The following is a 27,511-nucleotide window of genomic DNA, read 5'->3' as shown; positions in this document are numbered from 1 at the left end:
CGGCGAGCGATACAAGTTACTGCAATAATTTACTCATTTGTAAAATATTCTACAATTGATATGAATGTACAAGTAGTTTTCAACAAAAATTGTAATACAATTTAAGGCAACAGTACCTTAGCGTGAGAAGAGTAGTCTATCCTCAACGCTGTCCAGATTAGATTCCGAATTTACGAAATAGTGAGGAGTCGCATGGATCTCCCCCAGCTCATGGAATGACAGGGGGTGTATTCATTACATCTTGTAACGGAAACCGTTGACCGTTTCTGTTGCACAACGTTTTTCAACAGACGAAACGTTTTGCAACATACTTGGCGTAATGAATAAACCCCAGCAGGGCCACGTTCAGTTACCATACGTTGTTGAACTTTGCATATATAAATACCATGAATAGAGCCGACATGATTCCTTGTTCTACGTGTCTCTATGTTTACATATCAAGTTTATATCTGAACTTTCCAAAACGAAGTGTTCTGCTAACGCGCCCCATCACTGATTTATAGGACTCTCCCCTTGACCAATATGACTGAGAAATATCACTAACTGTTTGGTGATCCTAACCTAAAGATACTATTTATCACCAAAGCATTGATTTAGCTAATTCATTACTTTTCAAATAACATTCACTGAATACAACATATATTCTACAACATGTATGTGAATCATTTAATCAATTGATAGTGTCAGAATTTGATCACTTCCCCTGCTATAGTCTCCTCGACTATAGAAGGTTATAGCTCAGCCTCTGAATGTCAAATAAACTAAAAAATAATATCCCCATATGCATCAGTCACATCTTTCCCGGGTATTTTACAGCTTGTTTGTAGCATTAAGTACTGTTATTTTTCTTATACATGGATATGTAAATAGTGCATAGTGGGTGGAGGAATTGACCGACACATCAATGGATAGAGCAGCCTATAGCCTAATTTCTTACATAGGAAGAAATAGGCTCCAATGCAAAGCCCTCTTGTTGTTAGTAAAGTCTCATTTAGATGAAGACATTGAAATGGATTATGCCTACTCAAATATGCTTACCTGCAGCACAATGAGCTGCTCCAAGTTTCAGCACCACAATGTAAATTACTTGAATCTGGCTTATTGTCAAGTCAATAATTGATAAATACATAATGGGCAAGAAACATATTGTTTTTAATAAAAATCTATTATAGTTGTAGCAAGCTATCAAAGTTGACCTCCGGTCCTCCTCATATTCGCGCTCTCCTTCTCAAAATGGTAACCAGACAGGAATAGGTGAAGCGAGAGGTTTTACGCTCGCCAAAATAACACCCATGTGTTTCTCTGGGCATATTTTGGACCTAAGCTTTTGCCTGCCTTTCCACCTTTGGGGCAACGACTCCTATTGTTAGGATGAAGACATGAGCATTTCGTCATTATATACAGATCTCTGTGGTAAACATGATAGTTCTACTTCATTCTACGGGGGGCCTTAGGGGTCATTGTGTTGAAAGAAAAACAGGCCAGGCTTATCAGTTCTCAATTTTAAAAAAATGCATACCCTCAGATCTCTCCTGCCGATTCGAACACACCCTTATCATGGATTGATCAGAGTTAATTGAGTTCTACTTCAATCTTGGTTCAAAATATAAAGATTTTCTTCATTATTTTAATATATTATTGAGATAACCTCATTCATTTACAGATTTGACTTCATTTTTAGAACCATGGCTGATATGACTTGATAAATGATGCTTCAAATGATAAGCTACTCCTGACTCCTTGTGAATTCGTGTAGCCTCTCTCTAGGCCAATTAATTTTTTTAATGGTTTGAGGCAATGCATTTTTTTTTAAAGGTATTACTTTTTGTATTAAGGGAACAAAGAAAAACAAATGGAGGAAACGGATGAAAAATCTGACTACATCGAAATTACTACCAACTGTAATTACAGTCAATAAAAAGTGCAAGTAACCATTTGAGGACAGTTTAAAATACTCACTTGGTCTCAAATGGCAGCATGATTGAAGGTTCAAAACGTACTTTACAATCGTATACCCCTTAGGACCCTACTGTGAAAGTATTCACCACCATCGCTCCTCAATTACCACTCACGCACAGCAAGTCACAAGGCTGACTTGTGATTTACAATTCAAACCATACAGTAGATCAAATCAAGTTAGGGAGAGATAACGCGAGAGCACATCCATTAGGACTTAGGCTCTTACGAGGGAGGTGTAGTCTGAAGACATACACCTGACTGGTATTATGGGAACATTCAGCTTGCCCTGCTTGGTCATGGGTCAGCAGCAATCATCACTCCCAACCGAAAGAGCATGTACATTCCACTCTGAAAAGGGGAACTTGTTGTCAAAACACAATCTTGAGTTGATTTGAGAAATGTTCTCTATCCACTGCCGACAACCAAATTGAAAGACTTGGTGAAAGAAACATAATTACATATGTTTGGGGGAGATTTACCATAAGAACAAATACTCTCTGAAAGTGTGTGGGAACTTTTACAATTCCATGTCTGTTTTGTCATCTCAAAACTCAACAATCTACTTTGTTAATAGTAACAAAGTGTCCTGGGTGAGGTTGGATATTGAAGGTGCTAAAACTGGTCGAACACTCACAGGCTTAATCCTAGACACATGGAAAGTAGGGTGAATACGGGGGGGAAGGGGTAACAAAAGATGAACAGCAGTGGGGCTAATGACTCTAGAGATGGGGAACGGGCCAATGAAACGGGGGTAAAGTTTACGGGAGTCTACCAGGAGGGGCAGGTCCTGGGTGGAGAGCCATACCCTCTGCCCGAGCCGATAGCGTGGAGCAGGGGTCCGGTGGTGATCCACTTGTCGCCTATACCTGGAGGTGGTCTTCAACAGAGCGGCCCAAGCTCTCTTCCAGGTATGGCGACAGCGGCGGATGAACATCTGGGAAGAGGGATTTCTGACTTCCTCCTCTTGCTCGGGGAAGAGCGGAGGCTGATATCCCAAGGAACACTCGAATGGTGAGAGACCCGTGGCAGAGCAAGGAAGGGTGTTGCAGGCGTACTCAACCCATATCAGTTGTTGACTCAACCCATATCAGTTGTTGGTGGAGACTAGCGAAGAGTCGTCTCTAAGTTCTGGTTGGCTTGCTTCAACTGGCCGTTGGACTGGGGGTGGAATCCGGAGGACAGGCTGGCCGACGACCCAATGAGCGCGCAGAACGCCTTCCAGAACTGGGACGAGAACTACGAACCCCGGTCGGACACCATGTCCACCGGGAGTCTATGGAACCAGAAGATGTGCTGCACCATAAGCTCGTCCGTCTCCTTGGTCGAGTGTAGTTTGGGGAGAAGAATGAAGTGGGTGGATTTGGAGAACATGGTCGACCACAGTCATGATGATGGCAGTGTTGTCCTCAGACCGGGGGAGAACCGTGACAAAATCCAGGGATAAATGGGACCAGGGACGGTGAGGGACAGGCAGTTGTTGGAGAAGACCAGCCGGAGCTTGCCGAGGAGTCTTGTTCTGTGCGCAGACGGCGACAAACACGGCAACATCCAGAACCATAGTAGACCACCAAAAGCGTTATCGCACTAAGGCCAGAGTCCGACGAGAGCCTGGGTGACAGGCAAGCCTAGAGGAATGCTCCCACTCCAGGACCGCGGAGTGGACAACGTCAGACAAACATCTGGTTATCTGGGCCCCCCCAGGGTTCGGCTGGGACTGTTACGCCTCCCGTACATGTTTCCCTATACCCCAGCTGAGTGCCGTCGCCAGGCACGAGGTGGGAAGGATGGTCTCGGGCTCTGGGGTGATAACCGTGGGTTTATAGTGGTGAGACAGAGCATCCGGCTTGACGTTCTTGGAACCCAGCCGGTAGGTGAGGGAAAAGTTGAACCGGGTAAACAGCAGGGCCCATCTCGCTTGCCTGGAGGGTGCTTGGAGGTGTGAAAATACTCCAGGTTTTTGTGGCCGGTTTTTGTGGCCGGTCCACACAATGAACAGATGTTCAGTCCCTTCTAGCCAGTGCCTCGTTTCCTTCAACGTCATCTTCACCGGGAGAAGCTCGTAAGTTCCTCTCCGTGGCTTTGGGGCGGTGAGGGAAGAAGGCGCAGGGATGCAGCTTAAGATCCAGGGCAGAACGTTGGGACAGGACAGCCACCACTCCGACATCCGAAGCGTCGGCCTCCACCACGAACTGACGGGACGGGTCAGGATGAACCAGGATAGCAGCAGTGGTGAAGCGGTATTTAAGGTTCCGGAAAGCCCGGTCAGCGGCAGAGAACCACGTAAACGGAACCTTGGTAGAAGTGAGTGCAGACAGGGGGAGGCCAGGGTGCTGTAACCCCGGATAATGCGGCAATAAAAGTTGTCGAACCCCAGGAAGCGTTGCAGCTGCACCCTGCACGTAGACTGAGGCCAATCCACCACTGCTTTCACCTTCTTGGCATCCATCTGGACATTCCCAGCAGAGATGGTGTAGCCAAGAAAGGGAAGGGTGGAGCGATGAAACTCACACTTTTCCGCCTTAACAAACAACCAGAAGGCGCTGGAGAACATGTCAGACTGTGGAGCACGTGTTCTTGGGGGGAGCAGGACAAGACGAGGATGTCATCAATGTAGACGAAGACGAACCGGTTCAATATGTCGTGGACAACATCATTCACCAAAGCCTGGAACGTGGCAGGGGCGTTGGTGAGGCCAAAGGGAATAACCAGATAGTCGTAGCCGCGTTGAAGGCGGTCTTCCACTCGTCCCCCTCTCGTATCCGCACCAGGTGGTAGGTGTTTCGTAGATCCAGCTTGGAGAAAACTGTGGCCCCCTGGAGCGACTCGAAGGCCAAGGAAATGAATGGTAGCAGATAACGGTTCTTCACAGTAATGCCATTGAGACACCCGTAGACCAGTTGATGGGAGTGGTGTTATGGATGACCCGACCTATAGAGTGCCCAGAGTCAATGAGGACCCGGAAAGATTTGGACTGGTTTCCCCAGCAGAATGACATGAAAAGGGGTGCGAGTAAGGGAATCAGAAAAGTTCTCCATATGGCCCACCAGAGTTCTCGCTCCTACCGGTGAGCCTGGTCTTTTACCGGGCCAGAGGACATAAAATGACCAACAGTCCCGCAATACAGACAGCTCCTTGTGTTGATCCTGTTTTGCCGTTCCGCTGGCGATAGCTCAGCCCTGCCTAGTTACATAGGCTTGGGAAACAGTGCCTCGGCCGTCTTCGGTGACTCTCAAGGAAGGTCGGGATACCTCGGGTGCTCTCGACAGCGGGTCCTTCGGGGACTTCCGGGATGATGCGGAGGCGAGGTGGAATCCCTGGACGTGTGAGCAAAATCAAATTTCCTCTCCATCCGTTGTTCCCGCAATCTCTGTGGGCATCCTGCTAGAGCTGAATTAGCTTCCGGGCAGCTTTTCTTCCGGAGAACGGGGATTTAAAAACCTTCCTCACCTCGAACCCCTCCAGACTCACGCACATGGCCGGCTGTTGTTCCCATACGGTGGTAGCCCAGGTGAGAGCCCTCCCAGACATCAGCGTGATGAGGTAGGCTATCTTGGTGCGATCTGAGGGGAAGGAGGAGGGCGGAAGCTCGAAAATGAGGGAACACTGAGCTAAAAACGCAGACAGGTGTTCGGCTCTCCATTAAAGCGTTCAGGGGAGGTAAACAGGGCTCCCGGGAAGGTGGAGCGATGCTGCTAACTGCCGAGTTACTGAGTGGCAGTGGTGTTACCAACTTAGGCAGGCTGCCCCCCAGACAACCCGCGGAAATGCTCTAGCAGCATGTCCAACGCCCGGTCATGGCGCTCAGCCAACATTTTGACCCCCTTCATAAGACCACGAAGCAATTCCTCGTGCCTACCAATGGAGGCTCCTTGGGAGGAGATGGCTTGCGCAGCTGGCCCGGGTCTGCTGGGTCAGACATGGCCATTTCGTACTATCAGGTATGAAGGTAAGACCCAGATGCAGACAACCTCGAATTAACAATGGTTTAATAGTCCAGAGGTGGGGCAAAGGTACAGATCTGCAGTAAGGGTCAGGTAGAGTAGTCAAGCAGGCGGGCTCAGAGTCAGGACAGGCAACGCTCAAAACCAGGCGGGCAAGATAAGAGAGACTAGGGAAAGCAGGAGCTGAGAACAAAAACGCTGGTTGACTTGACAAACAGAAAACACAGGTATAAATACACAGGGGATAATGGGAAAGATGGGTGACACCTGGAGGGGGGGTGGAGACAATCCCAAAGACAGGTGAAACAGAACAGGGTGTCAGTATGATTGCAGAGCCTGACAGTTGAAATGAAACAATAATTTTTTTCTCACCCACACACAATACCCCATGCCAAAGTGAAAACATATTTTTAGAAATGTTGCATATTTCTTTTAAATTAAATACAGAAATATCCTATTTACTACATAAGTATTCACACCCCTGAGTTAATACGTTGTAGAAGCACCCTTGGTAGTGATTACAGCTGTGAATCTTTCTGGGTGTGTCTCTAAAAGCTTTGCACACCTGGATTGTACATTATTCTTTTTTAAATTCTTCAGCTTCTGACAAGTTGGTTGTTGATCAAGTTAAACAGAATTGTTCAAGTCTTCCCATAGATTTTTAAGCCGATTTAAGTAAAAATTGTAACTAGGCCATTCACTGTCTGTTTAGTAAGCAACTCCAGCGTAGATTTGGCCTTGTTTTTTTAGATTATTATCCTGCTGAAAGGTGAATTCATCTCCCAGTGTCTGGTCAGACTGATCCAGGTTTTCCTCTAGGATTTTGCCTGTGCTTAGCTCTATTCTTATCGTGAAAAACTCCCGAATCATTGCCGATTAGAAGCATACCCATAACATGATGCAGCCACCACTATGCTTGAAAATATGAAGAGTGGTACTCAATAATGTGTCGTATTGGATTTACTTTATTGCCTTATTGCAAACAGAACGCATGTTTTGGAATATTTGTATTATGTATAGACTTCCTTCTTTTTACTCTGTCATTTAGGTTAGTATTGTGGAGTAACTACAATGTTGTTGATCCATCCTCAGTTTTCATCCTCAGTTTTCTCCTATCACAGCCATTAAACTCTGTATCTGTTTTAAAGTCAACATTGGCCTCATGGTGAAATCCCTGAGCAGTTTCCATACACTCCGGCAACTGAATTAGGAAGGATGCCTGTATCTTTGTAGTGACTGGGTATATTGATACACCATCCAAAGTGTAATTCATAACTTGCTCAAATGGGAGATATTCAATATCAGTTTTTACTGACATTTACCAATAGGTGCCCTTCTTTGCGAGGCATTGGAAAATCTCCCTGGTCTTTGTGGTTGAATCTGTGTTTGAAATTCACTGCTTGACTGAGGGACCTTACAGATAATTGTATGTTTGGGGTACAGAGATGGGATAGGCCAAGTAATTCAAAAATCATGTTAAACACTTATTGCACACAAAGTGAGTCCATGCAACTTATTAAGCACATTTTTACTCCTGACCTTATTTAGTCTTGCCATACCAAAGGGGTTGAAAGCATATTGACTCAAGACAGTTCAGCTTTTCATTTTTAATTCATTTGTAAACATTTTGAAAAACATAATTCCACGTTGCCATTACGGGGTATTGTGTGTAGGCTAGTGACACTAAATCTCAATTTAATCTATTTTAAATTCTGTCTGTAACATAACAAAATGTAGAAAAAGTCAAGTGGTGTGGATACTTTCTGAAGGCACTGTAGCTTTGTGTCTAAATGTAGCGCTCTGAGAGCCCTTTTCCACGGACAACACTATAAAGCATTGCTCTGAGTGTGGGTTTCCAAATGCTCTTTAGATTGTCTGCTGTGGCTGTTGAATGGAATTAGTGTGTTTTGAATGGAATTGTCTGAAGCGTTGTTTATGTTCGGCTTTGACAGTATTCTACTGGATATGCCGAGTGTGAGACTGTTGTTTGCTCTTATGGTACAACTGCTTTCACCCACACCCTGTCTAGTCTAAAATAAGGCTGCTGTGGTTTGGACAGAGACCATCGGAGGAGGTGTAATCTGGCAGCTTCCCCTCAAAACACCCCAGATCCCTAACCCACAAAGGAACTGGGCTAGCTGCTGAGGGAAGGTCCAAAACCTGTCCTCTAATGCAGTGTTTTCCAACTCCAGTCCTCAAGTACTGCCAAATGTACATATTTTTGTTGTGGCCCCAGACAAGCACTCCTTATTCAACTAGTCTACTAAACATCAAGCCCTTGACAAGTTGAATCAGGTGTTTTTGTCTGGGGCTACAACAACAATGTGTGCTGTTCGGGGTACTGGAGGACCGGAGTTGGGAAACACTAGAGTCTAATGGCCCGACGCCATATTACACCTTAAAGAAGTAGACCTAATTATATTTCTGAAACGAGCTCAAAACAAAGATGCGTATATCGTCATAATTGGCTCTAGTTCTCCAACCTCGGCCACATTGTTTTATTTGGCTTCCTCCAGGATGGAAAACTCACTAAGCACACAGAACAGGACAGCACTGACTGTGTTTTTCCAGGGCCGGAGTATGGGGGGAAAATGGGCAGGGTGAGACCTGTGGTGGTTGTCTACATTTGTATAGCTTGTCCTTCTTACTTCCATTTCTCCCACTATAACAGTCAACCAACTTTATTTCCGTTAGTAACACGATCTTAATATCAGATGTGCAATTAGTTTAACATTTTCCATGTGTTACAGTATCATGACATGATAAGATGTCTACTTGCTCAAATTGGTTTGAATTCTGTCTACCCATTTTAGTAACGACAGGCAATAATATACGAACACAAACATACAGTCAATGCCTATTCTAGAACTTCCTGTTGAGTTTGTGGCACAACAACCAAAGAAAGAAAAAACACATTCACAAAAAGGAGTGAAAGTGGTGTCTCTGACAACATACTGAGATTTAAGACTGAGAGGACAGAAACAAAGTCCTTGGGAAAGCCTTTTTAACTCTTAAAAGAGTTGATAGAGCCCTAAACCCCATGCAGGATTAGTTTTTGCAGGGAATAAAACACTGTAACCCTACGGATTTACCTCTGAACTGCTACAGTGTAAAGTGTAAAGGAAGAAAACAGAGGTCTCAGTTGGGCAAATCCCACTGATGTTTTTCATAGCGTTCTTCTAAAATCCACAGCTATGTGGGATGTGGCAGTGGCTGCTACACATTAAATGACTACATTTAATTTATTTAATCAAGGCTCTAAGGAATTTATTGAAAATCTGACAGAACAGCCAATCTGAAACAGATTCATTCACAGACCTGCCTGAATAATTTGACCAAGATGTGTTCCTTATGTTTTGTTTTGCAAATTTGAAAGTACATCTACAACAGCTGTATCAAAATCCCAGAAGAGCTGTGTTGTGTAACTGCACATTCTGTTTAGCCTTTGGGGGATCAGTGGGGGAGTTGAATTGTGCCTGAAGGCATGTTGGTATCTGTGTGTGCCCTGTACGTGACATACCTGGCAGAGGAACGGAGCTTCGGAAAGAACTCTATTCATTATGACATGGGCACTGCTGAAATTACTTCACCATATGTTGGGGAAGGAAATCTGAACCCCCCCCATCTCAATTTAGGTCCTTAATGATATATTTACCTATCAAGCTCTGTATGTATGGGATCTAGATGCAGGGGATTTCTTTCTTACTGTAGATCCTTCTTCCCCCTTTGAGCCCTATTATTCGAGCACAAGACAAAAGGTCAACATTCTCAACCCTCGAAGGGCTGTACATCCTGTTACCTTGTCCAGAAGTCATTACACAATTGTTCTCTTCCCATCATCACCTAAACCGATACCAAAGAAAACAAGAGTGAGTTGCCAAGCACAGTCCTACCAACCCATTAGCCCTGATTGTTAGTGACCTTTTTCTAATTGTTTGCATGGGTCCTGGAAGGCACCTGCTGAAGCCATCAAGACGGCAGACAGCAGACACACACCGGTGGTGCAGTAGACTGAATAAAGGGCTTATCGGTCCACTCCGCTTCACGTCCATGTCATGGAGAGGATTCAGGGTCGTTTAGGTTCACTCCTAAAATGATATACTATTACCTATCATCGACTGGACCCCCGCAGGAATCACATAACATTGCTCCATAAGCAATACAGTCCAGTGCATTTAATCATACAGGGGGAAAGAATCCCCATATCCTCTTCCTGTAGCTGTTGAATGGAATCTAGAAGACTGGCTCCGTGTTCTGATTACGTTTCCGAATCTGGGTGAGCAAACAAATACATGAACCCAGACGAATCTGTGGCCTGAGGTAACCTAAAGTGTAAGTTAAAATAACTAAATAGACCAATAGCAGTTTAAAATATGTTGTCCAGCCACAAGGCTCACACTGCATTTTTAGCTGATAAAGAGGATATCATGACAGGATGTTTTCAATCTATTAGTCTGAAGGTCAACTCACTCATCTCTTGCAGGGATCCTGTCATTCTGAAAGGCACGGTTATAGCCATCTGACAGCCTGTCATATAAACTTTCTCCATATGTCAACATAGAATGTATGCCCCAATAATTTAGTGTAAAACATTTGTCATGGTGTTTCACATGCCTTGACACCACTCAGGGAAAAGGCCAGTCAGGTCGAGTCAGTGAACCTTGAGCGTGCAAATCAATGTGAGATTAAACGGGTTCAGGTTCCACTTGGCTCTGAACATGTCAGTGATATCATTAGTTGTCATTTATGGGCAAAGGAACCATGCTGCAGTCATGTCTGTCTGAATGCACTATATTTCCAGAGGTTCAGTGGGGGGGTGTTGTGAGAGTGGAAGCAGGTTTGAGTAACACTCAGCCACAGAGATTCCAAAACAACATACATTTTAGCAATTTAGCAGACACTCTTATCCAGAGTGACTTACAGATAGCTTGGTGGGACAACCACATACCACAGTCGTAGTAACTGAAATACATTTGTCCTTATACAACATTCACCAATAGATGGGTGGGCGTCAGACTGATCCAAACCATCCTCCTCTTTTCTGCCAAAGCAGCAGGGCTGTGCCATGATGGTGTCCACAAGGACCATTAAAATGGGTGCCTTTTGCGTCCCTTTGATATATTAAGTCGAAATTGTGCCACAATGTTACATTTTAAAAGCCTGTTATTTTAAATGAAGTTCCTCTTTAATATAGACCACATGGATAATTCAATAAATCAGATTTCTTTTCATATGAATAAAGGCTTGCTAAAGTGCAAAAATTACTCAAATATTATGGATCCTTCTGTCAACCCTGAAGATCTCAACCCACTTAATCCAAACATTTACAAGGAATAGTTTCACCATATTAAAACAATCGTTCAGTTCAATTATTTGATTAAGATTAAATCATCAACCCTGTTACGTCAACTCTGTTACTTTATTTGGCACTTAATTAATCAATCAATCAAATGTATTTATAAAGCCCCTTTTACATCAGCCGATGTCACAAAGTGCTATACAGAAACCCAGCCTAAAACCCCAAACAACAAGCAATGCAGATGTAGAAGCATGGTGGCTATACTAAAGTCATTTTCTTATTTAACCTCTTGAGATGGAAAACATGGTTTTTATGAATTTGAACATGTGCTCTTTATGACAGAAAGTTCAACTTTGGTGAATTATGGTAAATTATTTTTTTACCAAGTTAGACTTCTCAAAAGACACCACATTGGTGGAACGACCGAGACAATAACGACCCAGACCATTCTCCCCAGTAACCCGGTATATCCTGCCCAAAACGGAAGTGTCATTCTAAAGCATATAAATATCTGGATTAGATTCGATCTTTGATCGGCAAGAAAATTCAACTCTGATGCCACCTGAGCCTGATGAGCCATACATTAAAGACTTTTTATGAGCCCTACATTAAAGACTTTTTATGATCCCAAGCCCAAAACAGCCCAAATGATCTTCACAAAGAACGAATGGTTATGGGTATGATTAATAAACTACTATGGTCAACCTCCATCGCACATCCTCTCCTCTTTCAAACTCCCTGTGAGTTCTATTGGCTGCTGTATGTCACATTCAGCAAACAAGAGATTGCATTCCTCGTCCAACAGTCTATTAGTATAAGAAACAATTTATAAAACTATTCCAGCAAGCAGATCTAGTTTAGCTTTTCCTGGGACTCTAAGAGCTAAGGAGCGTTTTTTAAGGAGAGAGGCCAGTAGAGTGCAGGTGTGTAATACGCAAGAGACAGAGGCTATAAATTAGAAGTTTATGCATAACCCATCATTCATGAACTAAATATAAGGCTAGTAGGCCTACTGCATACAATGTATTACCTGAAAGAAGTAGACTAGGATATACAGTTGAAGTCGGAAGTTTACATACACCTTAGCCAAATACATTTCAACTCAGTTTTTCACAATTTCTGACATTTAATCCAAATAAATATTCCCCATCTTAGGTCAGTTATGATCAGCACTTTATTTTAAGAATGTGAAATGTCAGAATAATAGTAGCGAGTGATTTATTATCTTATTTTTTTTTCATCACATTCCCAGTGGGTCAGACGTTTACATACACTCAATTAGTATTTGGTAGCATTGCCTTTAGATTGTTTAACTTGGGTCAAATGTTTCGAGTAGCCTTCCACAAGCTTCCCACAATAAGTTGGGTGAATTTTGGCCCATTCTGCTCACTAATTCTCTATAGGATTGAGGTCAGGGCTTTGTGATGGCCACTCCAATACCTTGACTTTGTTGTCCTTAAGCCATTTTGCCACAACTTTGGAAGTATGCTTGAGTTCATTGTCCATTTGGAAGACCCATTTGCGATCAAGCTTTAACTTCCTGAATGATGTCTTGAGATGTTACTTCAATATATCCACATCATTTTCCTGGCTCGTGATGCCATCTATTTTGTGAAGAGTACCAGTCCCTCCTGAAGCAAAGCACCCCCAAAACATGATGCTGCCAACCCCGTGCTTCACGGTTGGGATGATGTTCATCGGCTTGAAAGCCTCCCCCTTTTTCCTCCAAACATAACGATGGTCATTATGGCCAAACAGTTCTATTTTTGTTTCATCAGATCAGAGGACATTTCTCCAAAAAGTAGGATCTTTGTCCCCATGTGCTATTGCAAACCGTAGTCTGGCTTTTTTTATGGTGGTTTTGGAGCAGTGGCTTCTTCCTTGCTGAGTGGGGTTTCAGCTTATGTCGATATAGGACTCGTTTTACTGTAGAAATAGATACTTTTGTACCTGTTTCCTCCAGCATCTTCACAAGGACCTTTGCTGTTCTTCTGGGATTGATTTGTACTTTTTGCACCAATGTACGTTCATCTCTAGGAGACAGAACACGTCTCCTTCGTGAGCGGTATGAAGGCTGCGTGGTCCCATGGTGTTTATACTTGCGTACTATTGTTTGATTTCCCATGACGTCAAGCAAAGAGACACTGAGTTTGAAGGTAGGCCTTGAAATAGATCCACATGTACACCTCCAATTGACTCAACTTATGTCAATTAGCCTATCAGAAGCTTCTAAAGCCATGACATCATTTTCTGGAATTTTCCAAGCAGGCACAGTCAATTTAGTGTATGTAAACTTCTGACTGAATTGTGATACAGTGAATTATAAGTGAAATAATCTGTCTGTAAACAATTGTTGGAAAAATTACTTGTGTCATGCACAAGAATATATAGTTTGTTCACAAGAAATTTGTGGAGTGGTTGAAAAATGAGTTATAATGACTCCAACTAAGTGTATGTAAACTTCCAACTTAAACTGTATATAAACAGTATATATATACAGTGGGGCAAAAAGGTATTTAGTCGACCACCAATTGTGCAAGTTCTCCCACTTAAAAAGATGAGAGAGGCCTGTAAATTTGCATCATAGGTACACTTCAACTATGATAGACAAAATGAGAAAACAAATCCAGAAAATCACATTGTAGGAATTTTAATGAATTTATTAGCAAATTATGGTGGAAAATAAGTATTTGGTCAATAACAAAAGTTTATCTCAATACTTTGTTATATACCCTTTGTTGGCAATGACAGAGGTCAAACGTTTTCTGTAAGTCTTCACAAGGTTTCCACACACTGTTGCTGGTATTTTGGCCCATTCCTCCATGCAGATCTCCTCTAGAGCAGTGATGTTTTGGGGCTGTTGCTGGGCAACACGGACTTTCAACTCCCTCCAAAGATTTTCTATGGGGTTGAGATCTGGAGACTGGCTAGGCCACTCCAGGACCTTGAAATGCTTCTTACGAAGCCACTCCTTTGTTGCCCGGGCGGTATGTTTGGGATCATTGTCATGCTGAAAGACCCAGCCACATTTCATCTTCAATGCCCTTCCTGATGGAAAGAGGGTTTCACTCAAAATCTCACGATACATGGCCCCATTCATTCTTTCTTTTACACGGATCAGTCGTCCTGGACCCTTTGCAGAAAAACAGCCCCAAAGCATGATGTTTCCACCCCCATGCTTCACGGTAGGTATGGGGTTATTTGAATCCAACTCAGCATTCTTTGTCCTCCACACCCGACGAGTTGAGTTTTTACCAAAAAGTTATATTTTGGTTTCATCTGACCATATGACATTCTCCCAATCTTCTTCTGGATCATCCAAATGCTCTCTAGCAAACTTTAGACGGGCCTGGACATGTACTGGCTTAAGCAGGGGGACACGTCTGGCACTGCAGGATTTGAGTCCCTGGCGGCGTAGTGTGTTACTGATGGTAGGCTTTGTTACTTTGGTCCCAGCTCTCTGCAGGTCATTCACTAGGTCCCCCCGTGTGGTTCTGGGATTTTTGCTCACTGTTCTTGTGATCATTTTGACCCCACGGGGTGAGATCTTGCGTGGAGCCCCAGATTCGAGGGAGATTATTAGTGGTCTTGTATGTCTTCCATTTCCTAATACTTGCTCCCACAGTTGATTTCTTCAAACCAAGCTTGCTTACCTATTGCAGATTCAGTCTTCCCAGCCTGGTGCAGGTCTATAATTTTATTTCTGGTGTCTTTTGACAGCTCTTTGGCCATAGTGGAGTTTGGAGTGTGACTGTTTGAGGTTGTGGACAGGTGTCTTTTATACTGCTAACAAGTTCAAACAGGTGCCATTAATACAGGTAACGGTTGGAGGACAGAGGAGCCTCTTAAAGAAGAAGTTACAGGTCTGTGAGAGCCAGCCATCTTTTTAAGTGGGAGAACTTGCACAATTGGTGGCTGACTAAATACTTTTTTGCCCCACTGTACACTGAGTGTACTGAGTGTTCCTAATATTGAATTGCACCCACTTTTGCCCTCAGAACAGCCTCAATTCGTCGGGGCATGGACTCTACAAGGTGTCGAAAGCATTCCACTGGCATGCTGGCCCATGTTGACTCCAACGCTTCCCACAGTTGTATCAAGTTGGCTAGATGTCCTTTGGGTGGTGGATCTTTCTTGATACCAGTGGCGGTCGATGACGTTTAAGGTGCCGATTATATATATATTTTTTGTATGGTATTATTTCTATTAAAGAATATTGGATGACTTTCTTTCATATGGCATTCACCCAGTTCAGTGTAACATTGATATGTTTAGGCTACTATATGACACTCAAATTTTCCCTGTACCCATCATGAGGTTGCTACAACCTAGCCAATGAATGAAACTTTCAGGTCGAGCGAAACAAATTGAGCAATCAAGGTGACAGACAGTGACACATTCAATACTGCCTTGCACACTCTTGCCTGCATCCAGTTAATCTTGGGCGTAATTATTAGTCCAACAGTTGCAAACGAGAGTTTCTATTGGACAAATTCAGGTATGTTTATCCCCGTAACATTCCGTTTACTTCCGTTTAAGAAATGTCTTTCAACAGAATCGTCAGAATGAATACAACCCTGATCACACGCAAACCCAGTTCACTTTCATAGGAGCCACATACAAACAGCATGATCATTTTGCTCGATGTATAATCCCTTCTCGCACCTATGCGCTCTCCTTCACTTGTGGACCTCAGTGCACAACACATCAGCTGTATGTGACAAGGCGAAAAAACCTTTCCAAGCCAAACCTTCATATCATAACTGTTAACCGCTACACACAGCCTACATCATCATCACCATTAGCTAATGTCATAGTCAACATAGCTACTAGAATTAACACATCAGTAAACCCGCTACAATCATGCAGTACAGTGTACAGTCAGCAAGCAGTTGAACAGTTACACTGGCGGACCCCGGTGGCAATAAATCAATAAAACCAAAGGCTTACCATGACTTGGAAGAATTCCAGTGTTGGATAACCATAGACAGCTAGCTAATACAGCATGTATCTCTGTTTGAGCCGGGTGTTTGAGTAGGCTAAACTAGCTGGGTACATTTGCTAGCTAAGTGAAATAAAAATGTAAAATAAATAAATGTAGCTATATCTCTCTCTCTCTCGCTTCTTAATTTTTAAAGTGAGTTTGTTCAAAACTGTTCAATAACTATTGTCTTTTTCTCTCTTTTCGTCAACCACTCACCACATTGTATGCACTGCAGTGCTAGCGAGCTGTACTAGATTCATTCTCTGATCATTTTATTGGGTGGACAACATGTCAGTTCATACTGCAAGAGCTCTGATAAGTTGTAGGAAGTCCTTCAGAAGTTGTCATAATTACTGTGTAAGTCTATGGAAGAGGGTGAGAACCATAAGCCTCTTAGTTTTTTTTTTATTGAACTCAATGTACCCAGAGGAAGACGGAAACTAGCTGTCCTCCAGCTACACAATGGTGCTACCCTATAGAGTGCTGTTGAGGCTACTGTAAACCTTCATTGCAAAACAGTGTGTTTTAATCAATTATTTGGTGATGTGAATATATAAAGTTTTTAATGTTGAACTATTGCTATGAAATTTACTGAAAAGGATGGTCCTCCCCTTCCTCCTCTGAGGAGCCTTCACTGCTTGAGCCACATGGGAAACTGTTGGGCCTGCAGTTCTTGACACACTCAAGCCCGTGCACCTGGCACATCCTACCATACCCCGTTCAAAGGCACTTAAATCTTCTGTCTTGCCTATTTGCCCTCTGAATGGCACACATGTAACAGTATAACTTTAGACCATCCCCTCGCCCATACCCAGACGCGAACCAGGGACCCTCTGTACACATCAACAACAGTCATCCACGCTCCACAAAAGCCGCGGCCCTTGCAGAGCAAGGGGAACCACTACTTCAAGGTCTCAGAGCAAGTGACGTCACCGATTTGAAACGCTATTTAGCGCGCACCACCGCTAACTAGCTAGCCGTTTCACATCCATTACACTCACCCACCTTTTGACCTCCTCTTTTTCCGCAGCAACCAGTGATCCGGGTCAACAGCATCAATGTAACAGTATAACTTTAGACCGTCCCCTCGCCCATACCCAGGCGCGAACCAGGGACCCTCTGCACACATCAACAACAGTCACCCACGAAGCATCGTTACCCATCGCTCCACAAAAAGGTTTCCAAGGTTTTTCTTTATTTTTACGATTTTCTACATTGGAGAATAATAGTGAAGACTTAAACTATAAAATAACACATACGGAATCATGTAGTAACTAAAAAAGTGTTAAACAAATCAAAATATATTTTATATTTGAGGTTCTACAAAGTAGCCACCCTTTACCTTAATGACAGCTTTGCACACACTTGGCAATCTCTCAACCTGCTTCATGAGGTAGTCACCTGGAATAAATGCATGCTCTTCAACCAATCGCCTGCACCTGCCCTACAAATACCTAGGTGTCTGGTTAGACTGTAAACTCTCCTTCCAGACTCACATCATTACATCTCCAATCCAAAGTTAAATCTAGAATTGGCTTCCTTATTTCGCAACAAAGCCTCCTTCACTCATGCTGCCAAACATACCCTTGTAAAACTGACCATCCTACCAATCCTCAACTTCGGCGACGTCATTTACAAAATAGCCTCCAATACCCTACTCAACAAATTGGATGCAGTCTCTCACAGTGCCATCCGTTTTGTCACCAAAGCCCCATATACTACCCACCATTGCGACCTGTACGCTCTCGTTGGCTGGCCCTCGCTTCATACTCGTCGCCAAACCCACTGGCTCCAGGTCATCTACAAGACCCTGGTAGGTAAAGTCCCCCCTTATCTCACCTCACTGGTCACCATAGCATCACCCAACTGTAGCACACGCTCCAGCAGCTCTCTGGTCACCCCCAAAACCAATTCTTACTTTGGCCGCCTCTCCTTACAGTTCTTTGCTGCCAATGACTGGAACGAACTGCAAAAAATCTCTGAAACTGGAAACACTTATCCCCCTCACTAGCTTTAAGCACCAGCTGTCAGAGCAGCTCACAGATTACTGCACCTGTACATAGCCCACATATAATTTAGCCCAAACAACTACCTCTCCTCCTACTGTATTTATTTATTTATTTTGCTCCTTTGCACCCCCATTATTTATATCTCTACTTTGCACATTCTTCCACTGCAAATCTACCATTCCAGTGTTTATTTTTAAAAGAAATGTTACTTGCTATATTGTATTTACTTCGCCACCATGGCCTTTTTTGCCTTTACCTCCCTTATCTCACCTCATTTGCTCACATTGTATATAGACTTATTTTTCTACTGTATTATTAACTGTATGTTTGTTTTACTCCATGTGTAACTCTGTGTTGTTGTACCTGTCAAACTGCTTTGCTTTATCTTGGCCAGGTTGCAATTGTAAATGAGAACTTGTTCTCAACTTGCCTACCTGGTTAAATAAAGGTTAAATAAATAAATAAATAAAATGCCTAACAATTTAACAGGTGTGCATTGTTAAAAGTGGAATTTCTTTCCGTCTTAATGTGTTTGAGCCAATCAATTGTGTTGTGACAAGGTAGGAGTGGTATACAGAAGATAACACTATTTGGTAAAATACCAAGTCCATATTATGGCAAGAACATCTCAAATAAGCAAAGAGAAACAACAGTCCATCATTGCTTTAAGACATTAATACATGAATGGCATAAATCAGCACTGCAGACCTCTCCCTATTCTATACCGTGCCTTGATTGTATTACTGTTGATGATATCTGGAAATGTGCATGTACACCCTGGCCCACCTACTGTTGCTACCCCAATTCTGACTTGTGCTCTGATATCTGCTTCACTGATTTCTGCTCTCGTAAAAGCCTGGGTTTTCTGCATTTAACACTAGAAGCTTATTACCCACAATGGATCATTTGAAAGTGTGGGTTCACAGCCCCAATCCAGATGTGTTGGTCACTGCTGAGACATGGTTAAGGATGAGTTTCTGAATACTGATGTTATCCTTTCTAGTTATAACGTTTTTCCCCAAGACAGATCTTCCAAAAGTGGAAATCTTTACCAAGGATAACCTTCAGTGCTCGGTTGTCTCCACCAAGTCTGTCCCCAAACAATTTGATTTTCTGGTTTTAAGCATTAAACTTTCACATAGCTCTTTGTTGACCTTTGCTGCGTGCTATGGTCCTCTATCAGCACCGGCCTGTACTCTATCTGCCCTAAGCTCTCTCCTGGCCTGCTAGTTGACCTAAACTGGGACATGCTTAAACCACCTGACCAAGTCCTAAATCAATGGGACTCCTTAAATCTTTCTCAGATTATTACCAATCCTACAAGGTATGACTCCAAACATCCAGAAAAGACTACTCTCCTCGATGTTATCCTCACAAATAATCCTGATAGGTAACAGTTTGGTGTTTTCTGTAATGACCTTAGTAATCACTGTTTTACAGCCTGTGTTCGTAATGGCTTCTCAGTGAAACGACCTGTCCTGATTTGTCATAGACACTTTCTAAAAAACTTTCATGAGCAAGCCTTCCTTCATGAACTGGCCTTTGTAAAATGTTATAGAATCAGCTTGATCCGCTCTGTTGAAGACGCTTGGACCTTCGTATTATATATTTTCAGTGGTATTTTTAGCATACAAGCCCCTATAAAGGGTTCAGCCCCAGGTTCAGCCCCTGGTTCGACCGTGATCTTGCAGAGCTACTCCACCTCAAGAATTGCATTTGGTGAAAGGCTCGGCACACGCATACTCAGGCTGACTGACTCTCGTCCAGGCGAATGAGAAATAAGTGCACTCAGGCTATCCGGAAGGCCAAAGTTAGTTACTTTAAGGAGCAGTTCTTTCTCTGTGGGTCTAACCCCAAGAAGCTCTGGAAAACGGTTAAAGAACTGGAGAATAAACCCCTCACAGCTGCCCATGTCCATTAACGTTGATGATCTGGTTGTTATTGACAAGAAGCACATGGCTGAGCTCTTTAATCACTACTTCATTAACCTCTTAGGTCGACCCGACACGCAGGCGTCCCATCTAGACATCTGGAAATGCAAATGCGCTACGCTAAATGCTAATAGCACTCATTAAAACTCAAACGTTCATTAAAACACACATGCAGGGTACTGAATTAAAGCTACACTTGTTGTGAATCCGGCCAACAAGTCAGATTTTTAAAATGCTTTTCGGCGAAAGCATGAGAAGCTATTATCTGATAGCATGCAACACCCCAAAAGACCCGCAGGGGACGCAAACAAAATAATTAGCATAGCCGGCGCTACACAAAACGCAGAAATAAAATATAAAACATTCATTACCTTTGACGATCTTCTTTGTTGGCACTCCTAGATGTCCCATAGACATCACTATTGGGTCTTTTTTTCGATTAAATCGGTCCATATATAGCCTAGATATCAATCTATGAAGACTGTGTAAGTAAGGAAAAAACAGCGTTTTATAACGCAACGTCATTTTTTAAAATTAAAAAAGTTGACGATAAACTTTCACAAAACACTTCCAAATACTTTTGTAATGCAACTTTAGGTATTAGTAAACGTTAATAATTGATCAAATTGATCACGAGGCGATGTATATTCTATAGCTCTCCGTCTTGAAATAATGTCCGGATAAATCTCAACCAAAATATCCGGTCGGAGACCGGAAGAAATGGGCTATCTCTTCTTCGTTTGACCAAGAAACAAAGCCTAGGCAATTGACAAGACTGGTGACATCGTGTGGAAGCTGTAGGAATTGCAATCTCTGCTCCAGGTAATGTGGTTCCCATTCAACAATACATTCAAGTGGCGCATTGATATATTTTCCCATTTTCAGTGATCAGATTTTCCTGCGCTTTTCGATGAAACGCACGTTCTTTTATAGTCACAGCTGTGATTTAACCAGTTTTAGAAACGTCTGAGAGAACGTTACAACCGAACATTGATAGCATCGGAGTTCCAAGGGGGGTGAGTTCAAAGCTAGAAATCAGATATGGGCTGGATTGGAATCAAGCATCTTCTGGTGGTCAACGCTCAATAAAAATTTAGATTGGATCAATTATATCTACTATAACCAACAGCGTTTCATCAACTATACTAGAGGGGCAATAAAAGGTTTAGCAGGACAAACAGAGGCAACTAGTTTGATGGTATGGCTGAATAGAATAGCCTTGGATATGTTACTGGGTGAAAAGGGTCGGGTGTGTGTGATATTCCGAGCAGAATGCTGTACTTTCATCCCCGATAACACCGCTCCAGACGGATCAGTGACCAAGAACCTGGCTGGTTTAACCACATTAGCTCACAAATTAGCAGAGAACTCTGGAGTGGATAATGCTCTAACAAAGTGGTTTGACAGTGTGTTTGGGAAATGGAAAAATGTCATAATCACTGTGTTGTGGGCAACTTTCACCTGTATGAGTGTTTTGGTTCTGTGTGGATGTTGTTTGGTCCCCTGTGTAAGAGGGTTGATTACCAGGACTCTGGAGAGGTCAATGCCGCAATAGATGGTGAGGTACGGACCGATTCCGAGCTCCGGCCAGTGGGATGATAAATACAGGCCTCCAGGCTTAGTAGATGGCTCCGTTTCTTTTAACGATGAGGAGCCAATGTTGGATGAGACCATTTTTGATCTTTAAGACTGTTTTTTATGAAGATTGTAATAAAAACCCTAACAGGAAGTGTTAGGATACCTAATGTAGGCCTATAACAGTCATTGGTGGATAAGGAATGAAAATACACATATTGGTTTTGTGAGGTTGATTTTGAGTGACATTGACAATATTAATAAAAATAGATGTGTACTTTTTTGGAGTTAATGTTTAGGCAATAATTAACAGTATTCCACCCTGTCACTGTGTAACATATGGAAATGTGTTTGGATCATAGCAGACAAGGAACCGTGGCAGACAACGTATGACCACTGTGAATCTGATAACAGGGAAGAAGGTCTCCCCACCCAGAGAGGGGAGAAACCGTTGGGCTTGCAATAGATTGTGTAACATATGGCAGGATATGATAAGCAATGTATTGGTCTGGATTATTCTTGTATACAATTGATGTATCAGTGTGTATTATTTAGTCATTAAGGGTGGATTGTTAATGGGATTTATCTGTTAATTGAATGATTAGAATATTCCACCCTGAAACATAATTGTATGGAATTGATTAGAATGTATAAAATCATAATCAATAAATGTGTAGTCCTAGTCAGAATTAGGGTAAAACAATATAGCTAATGTTTATGTCTTTATGGTATTTTAAACACAAACTGTCTGAGCAAAATTCGGCTCCGACCTGACTAGAGATTTGGGAGAGAACGGGGAGTATGTCTCAAGGTCAAGGTCTCCCTAATCTCTGTCGGCTGGGTAGTGAGACAGTATGTGCATAGGATACCTTCTGTTTGTGGGTATGTATGTGGGTAGGATATCTACTGTTTGTGTGGAAGTATGTGCGCAGCTTTAAAATGGATGTCTTTGTATTCTTGATTTTAGAACGTTCCCGTGAATAAACATTTGACTATTGTAGACAGAGCCTCTGTCTGTTTTCATTTCAATCATTATCTTACAAATCCTGATTTAGCAGACTAAGTAGTTTAATTGAATTGGTTTATGAACATTGAGAACATAATTCTCGTGACAGCATAGAATCAATCTTTAGGATGTTTTTATCATAAATGTTCAATAATGTTCCAACTGGAGAATTCCATTGTCTGTAGAAAAGCAATGGAACGAGAGATACCTCTCATGTGAAATGTGCATGACTGAGAACGAGGCTGCTGACAGACCCCTTAGTCAAACAGCTCCCATCCGGCCCCCCTTCACAGGAGAAGCCTGAAACAACATTCTAAAGATGGTTGACATCTAGTGGAAGCCTTAGGAAGTGCAAAATAACCCATATCCCACTGAATTTGATAGGGGCTGAGTTCAAAAACTACATACCTCAGATTTCCCACTTCCTGTTTGGATTTCTTCTCAGGTTTTTGCCTGCCATATGAGTTCTGTTATACTCACAGACATCATTCAAACAGTTTTAGAAACTTCAGAGTGTTTTTATATCCAATACTAATAATAATATGCATATATTAGCATCTGGGATTGAGTAGGAGGCAGTTCACTCTGGGCACGTTATTCATCCAAAAGTTAAAATGCAGCCCCCTATCCCAAAGAAGTTAACCTTGTTCTGAACGCCTCCAAAACAAAGGTCATGTGGTTTGGTAAGAAAAATGCACCTATCCTCACAGGTGTGATTACTACCGCTCAGGGTTTAGAGCTTGAGGTAGTCACCTTATACAAGTACTTGGGAGTATGGCTAGACGGTATACTGTCCTTCTCTCAGCACATATCAAAGCTGCAGGCTAAAGTTAAATCTAGACTTGGTTTCCTCTATGGTAATCGCTCCTCTTTCACCCCAGCTGCCAAACTAACCCTGATTCAGATGACCATCGTACCCATGCTAGACACTGGTTGATGCTTATTTATAAAACCCTCTTTGGCCTCACTCCCCCATATCTGAGATATCTACTGCAGCCCTCAATTTCCACATACAACACCCGTTCTGCCAGTCACATTCTGTTAAAGGTCCCCAAAGTACACACATCCCTGGGTCGCTCCTCTTTTCAGTTAGCGACTGGAATGAGCTGGAACAAACACTCAGTCTCTTAATTCAACGACTCAATCATGGACACTCGTACTGACAGTTGTGGCTGCTTTGCGTGATGTATTGTTGTCTCTACCTTCTTGCCCTTTGTGCTGTAGTCTGTGCCCAATAATGTTTGACCATATTTTGTGTTGCTACCATGTTGTGTTGCTACCATGTTGTTGTCATGTTGTGTTGCTACCATGCTGTGTTGTCATGTGTTGCTGCCTTGCTATGTTGTTGTCTTAGGTCTCTCTTTATGTAGTGTTGTCTCTCTTGTCGTGATGTGTGTTTTGTCCAAATTTTTATATATATGTAAATATTTAATCCCAGCCCCAGTCCCCGCTTTTGGTAGACTGTCATTGTAAATAAGAATTTGTTCTTAACTGACTTGCCTAGTTAAATAAAGGTTAAATATATATTTTTTTTAAATTAAGGTCAGTCAATTCTGAATATTTCAAGCATTTTGAAAGTTTCTTCAAGTGCAGTCGCAAAAAACATCAAGTGTTATGATAAAATGGTTCTCATGAGGACCGCCACAGGAAAGGAAGACTCAGTTACCTCTGCTGCAGAGGATAAATTCATTAGAGTAACCAGCTTCATAAATTGCAGCCCAATTAAATGCTTCAGAGTTCAAGTAACAGACACATCTCAACATCAACTGTTCAGAGGAGACTGCGTGAATCAGGCCTTCATGGTCGAATTGCTGCAAAGAAACCACTAAAGGACACCAATTATAAAAGACTTGCTTGGGCCAAGAAACACCAGCCATGGACATTAGACTGGTGGTAATCTGTCCTTTCATCTGATTGGTCCAAATATGAGATTTTTTTGTGAGATGTAGAGTAGGTGAACGGATGATCTCAGCATGTCTGGTTCCTACCTTGAATCATGAAGGAGGAGGTGTGATGGTGTGGAGGTGCTTTGCTGGTGACACTGTCTGTGATTTATTTAGAATTCAAGGCACATTAAACCAGCATGGCTACAACAGCATTCTACAGCAATACGCCATCCCATCTGGTTTGCAGTTAGTGGGACTATCATTGTCTTTCAACAAGACAATGACCCAACACATCTCCAGACTGTGTAAGGGCTATTTGACCAAGAAGGAAAGTGATGGAGTGCTGCATCAGATGACCTGGCCACCACAATCACCCAAACTCAACCCAATGGAGATGGTTTGGGATGATTTGGACCGCACTCTGAAGGGAAAGCAGCCAACAGGTGCTCAGAATGTGGGAACTCCTTCAAGACTGTTGGAAAAGCATTCCAGGTGAAGCTGGTTGAGAGAATGCCAAGAGTCTACAAAGCTGTAATCAAGGCAAAGAGTGGCTACTTTGAAAAATCTCAAATATAAAATATATTTGGATTTGTTTAACACTTTTTTTGGTTACTACATGATTCCATATGTGTTATTTCATATTTTTGATGTCTTCACTATTATTCTACAATGTTGAAAATAGTACAAATAAAGAAAAACCTTGGAATGAGTAGGTGTGTCCAAACTTTTGACTATATATATATATATTATACTGAACAAAAATATAAACGCATATTAAGTAAAGTGTTGGTCCCATGTTTCATGAGCTGAAATAAAAGATCCCAGAAATGTTCCATATGCACAAAAAGCTTATTTCTCTAACAATTTGTGCACAAAATTGTTTACAACCCTGTTAGTGAGCATCTCTTCTTTGCCAGGATAATCCATCTACCTGACAGGTGTGGCATATCAAGAAGATGATTAAACAGGATGGTAATTACACAGGTGGACATTGTGCTGGCGACACAATACAATGCCAAGTCTTGAGAGAGTGTGCATTTGTAATGCTGACTGTGGGAATGTCCACCAGAGCTATTGCCAGAGAATTGAATGTTCTGAAACAAAGCTGAAAATGTCCCGGTTTGGCCTGCACCAGACATGTCACCCATTGAGCATGTTTGGGATGCTTTTGATGGACGACAGTGTGTTCCAGTTCCTGCCAATATCCAGCAACTTTGCACAGTCATTGAAAAGGAGTGGGATAACATTCCACAGGCCACAATCAACAGCTTGAGCAACTCTATTTGAAGGAGATGATTTGCACTGCATGAGGCAAATGGTGGTCACACAAAATACTGACTGGTTTTCTGATCTACAGCCCTACCCAACAGATGCATATCTATATTCCCAGTCATGTGAAATCCATAGATTAGGGCTTAATGAATTTATTTAATTGGACTGATTTCCTTATATGAATTGTATCTCAGTAAAATCTTTCACATTGTTGGATGTTGCGTTTACATTGTTGTACAGTGTAAATAATGTATCAATCTTGAACAGGATTATCTATTTTAGATGCAATTTTAATTTAATTGATGGAGAGAGAGAGAGAAAGACTGAGAGAGTGTTTGTGTGCGCACTGATTTAAAGCAACGATATTGGAGTGACAGGCTGTTTTAAAACAACTGTAATTTAAAAATAAAGAATCTATACAATAAAAAAACAAGGTGACCCCCAAAAGACCGATGGAGATGTGAAAATTAGATGCACAGTCAGTGCTTTCAGGAAGTATTCATACCCCTTGACATATTCCACATATAACACATATGGTATCACGTAGTAACCAAAAATTCCATCATGTTACTGGCGGAAAAGGGTGGTGTGTGTGTGATATTCGGAGCAGAATGTTGTACTTTCATCCCCGATAACACAGCTCCAGATAGATCAGTGACCAAGGCCCTGGCTGGTTTAACAACATTAGCTCACGAATTGGCAGAGAACTCTGGGGTAGATAATGCTCTAACAAATTGGTTTGATAGTTGTGGTGGGATTTTTATGAATAATGACTCAATTATGTATACATTTAACTTAGAACTATAACTAAACAGAATACTACTCTGTTACTGTATGAATGTATGAATCTTATTATAATCACAATACTGAATATAATGTGTGTAGTTTTAGTCAAGAATTAGAACAAGGACTTTCCGTTCCTTGTTAGAAACTAATGGAGCTATCGTCAGACCGGCTGGAATACTGTGTTCCTTACAGGACATTCTGTCCCCACCCAGGGAGGGGAGAGACCTTGGGTTTGTAGTAGATTGTTTAACAGGTGGCAGACAATGTGAGAAGGCTTGTGAACTATATTGCCATATTATCTGAGAGGAAGAGGGACATTTATGACGAAATGTGGAGGTATATAGACCAATGTACCGGAAATGATAGGGAGAAAGTTCCCGTGAATAAACATTTGACGATTGCTGCTGGGCCTCCGCATGATTCATTTCAACCAGTTTCCTACAAATTCTGGGTTTCAGGCTGAGAGTAATATATATCCGTTTCTTTTAACTACGAGGAGCCAATGTTGCATGAGACTATTTTTTGAGGGTTAAGACTGTTTTTTATGAAGATTGTAATAAAAACCCTAAAAAGAAGTGTTAGGATACCTAATGTAGGCATATAACAGTCATTGGTGGATAAGGAAAGAAAATACACATATTGGTTTAGTGAGATTGATTTTGAGTGACATTGACAATATTAATAAAAATAGATGTGTACTTTTTTGGAGTTAATGTTTAGGCAATAATTAACAGTATTCCACCCTGTCACAGTATAACATATGGAAATGTGTTTGGATCATAGCAGACAAGGAACCGTGGCAGACAACGTATGACCACTGTGAATCTGATAACAGGGAAGGAGGTCTCCCACCCAGAGAGGGG

The 27,511-nt window shown here is 42.2% G+C and overlaps 2 protein-coding genes across 4 annotated transcripts in view; one reads left to right on the top strand and one right to left on the bottom strand.

Annotated features, from left to right (window-relative positions):
- The window catches only part of mtrf1l (mitochondrial translational release factor 1-like), a 59,202-nt gene that overhangs the window by 564 nt on the left and 31,127 nt on the right, over nucleotides 1–27,511 (top strand). The window lies entirely within an intron of this gene.
- Nucleotides 1–27,511, bottom strand: part of slc29a1a (solute carrier family 29 member 1a) — a 67,329-nt gene that overhangs the window by 28,936 nt on the left and 10,882 nt on the right. Inside the window, exon 1 of one of the 3 annotated variants that reach the window (XM_035754565.2) lies at nucleotides 117–278. The exons of 1 other annotated variant lie outside the window; for it this stretch is intronic. The gene's annotated coding sequence lies outside the window, so the exon portion shown is untranslated. Of the gene's footprint in view, nucleotides 1–116; nucleotides 279–27,511 lie in introns of those variants that run through there. One more of the 3 variants, XM_035754568.2, reaches the window with a different exon arrangement.

The sequence above is a fragment of the Oncorhynchus keta genome, chromosome 36, assembly GCF_023373465.1.
Source record: "Oncorhynchus keta strain PuntledgeMale-10-30-2019 chromosome 36, Oket_V2, whole genome shotgun sequence".
NCBI classification, from domain to species: domain Eukaryota; kingdom Metazoa; phylum Chordata; class Actinopteri; order Salmoniformes; family Salmonidae; genus Oncorhynchus; species Oncorhynchus keta.
This window is presented reverse-complemented; position numbering and strand designations above follow the sequence as displayed.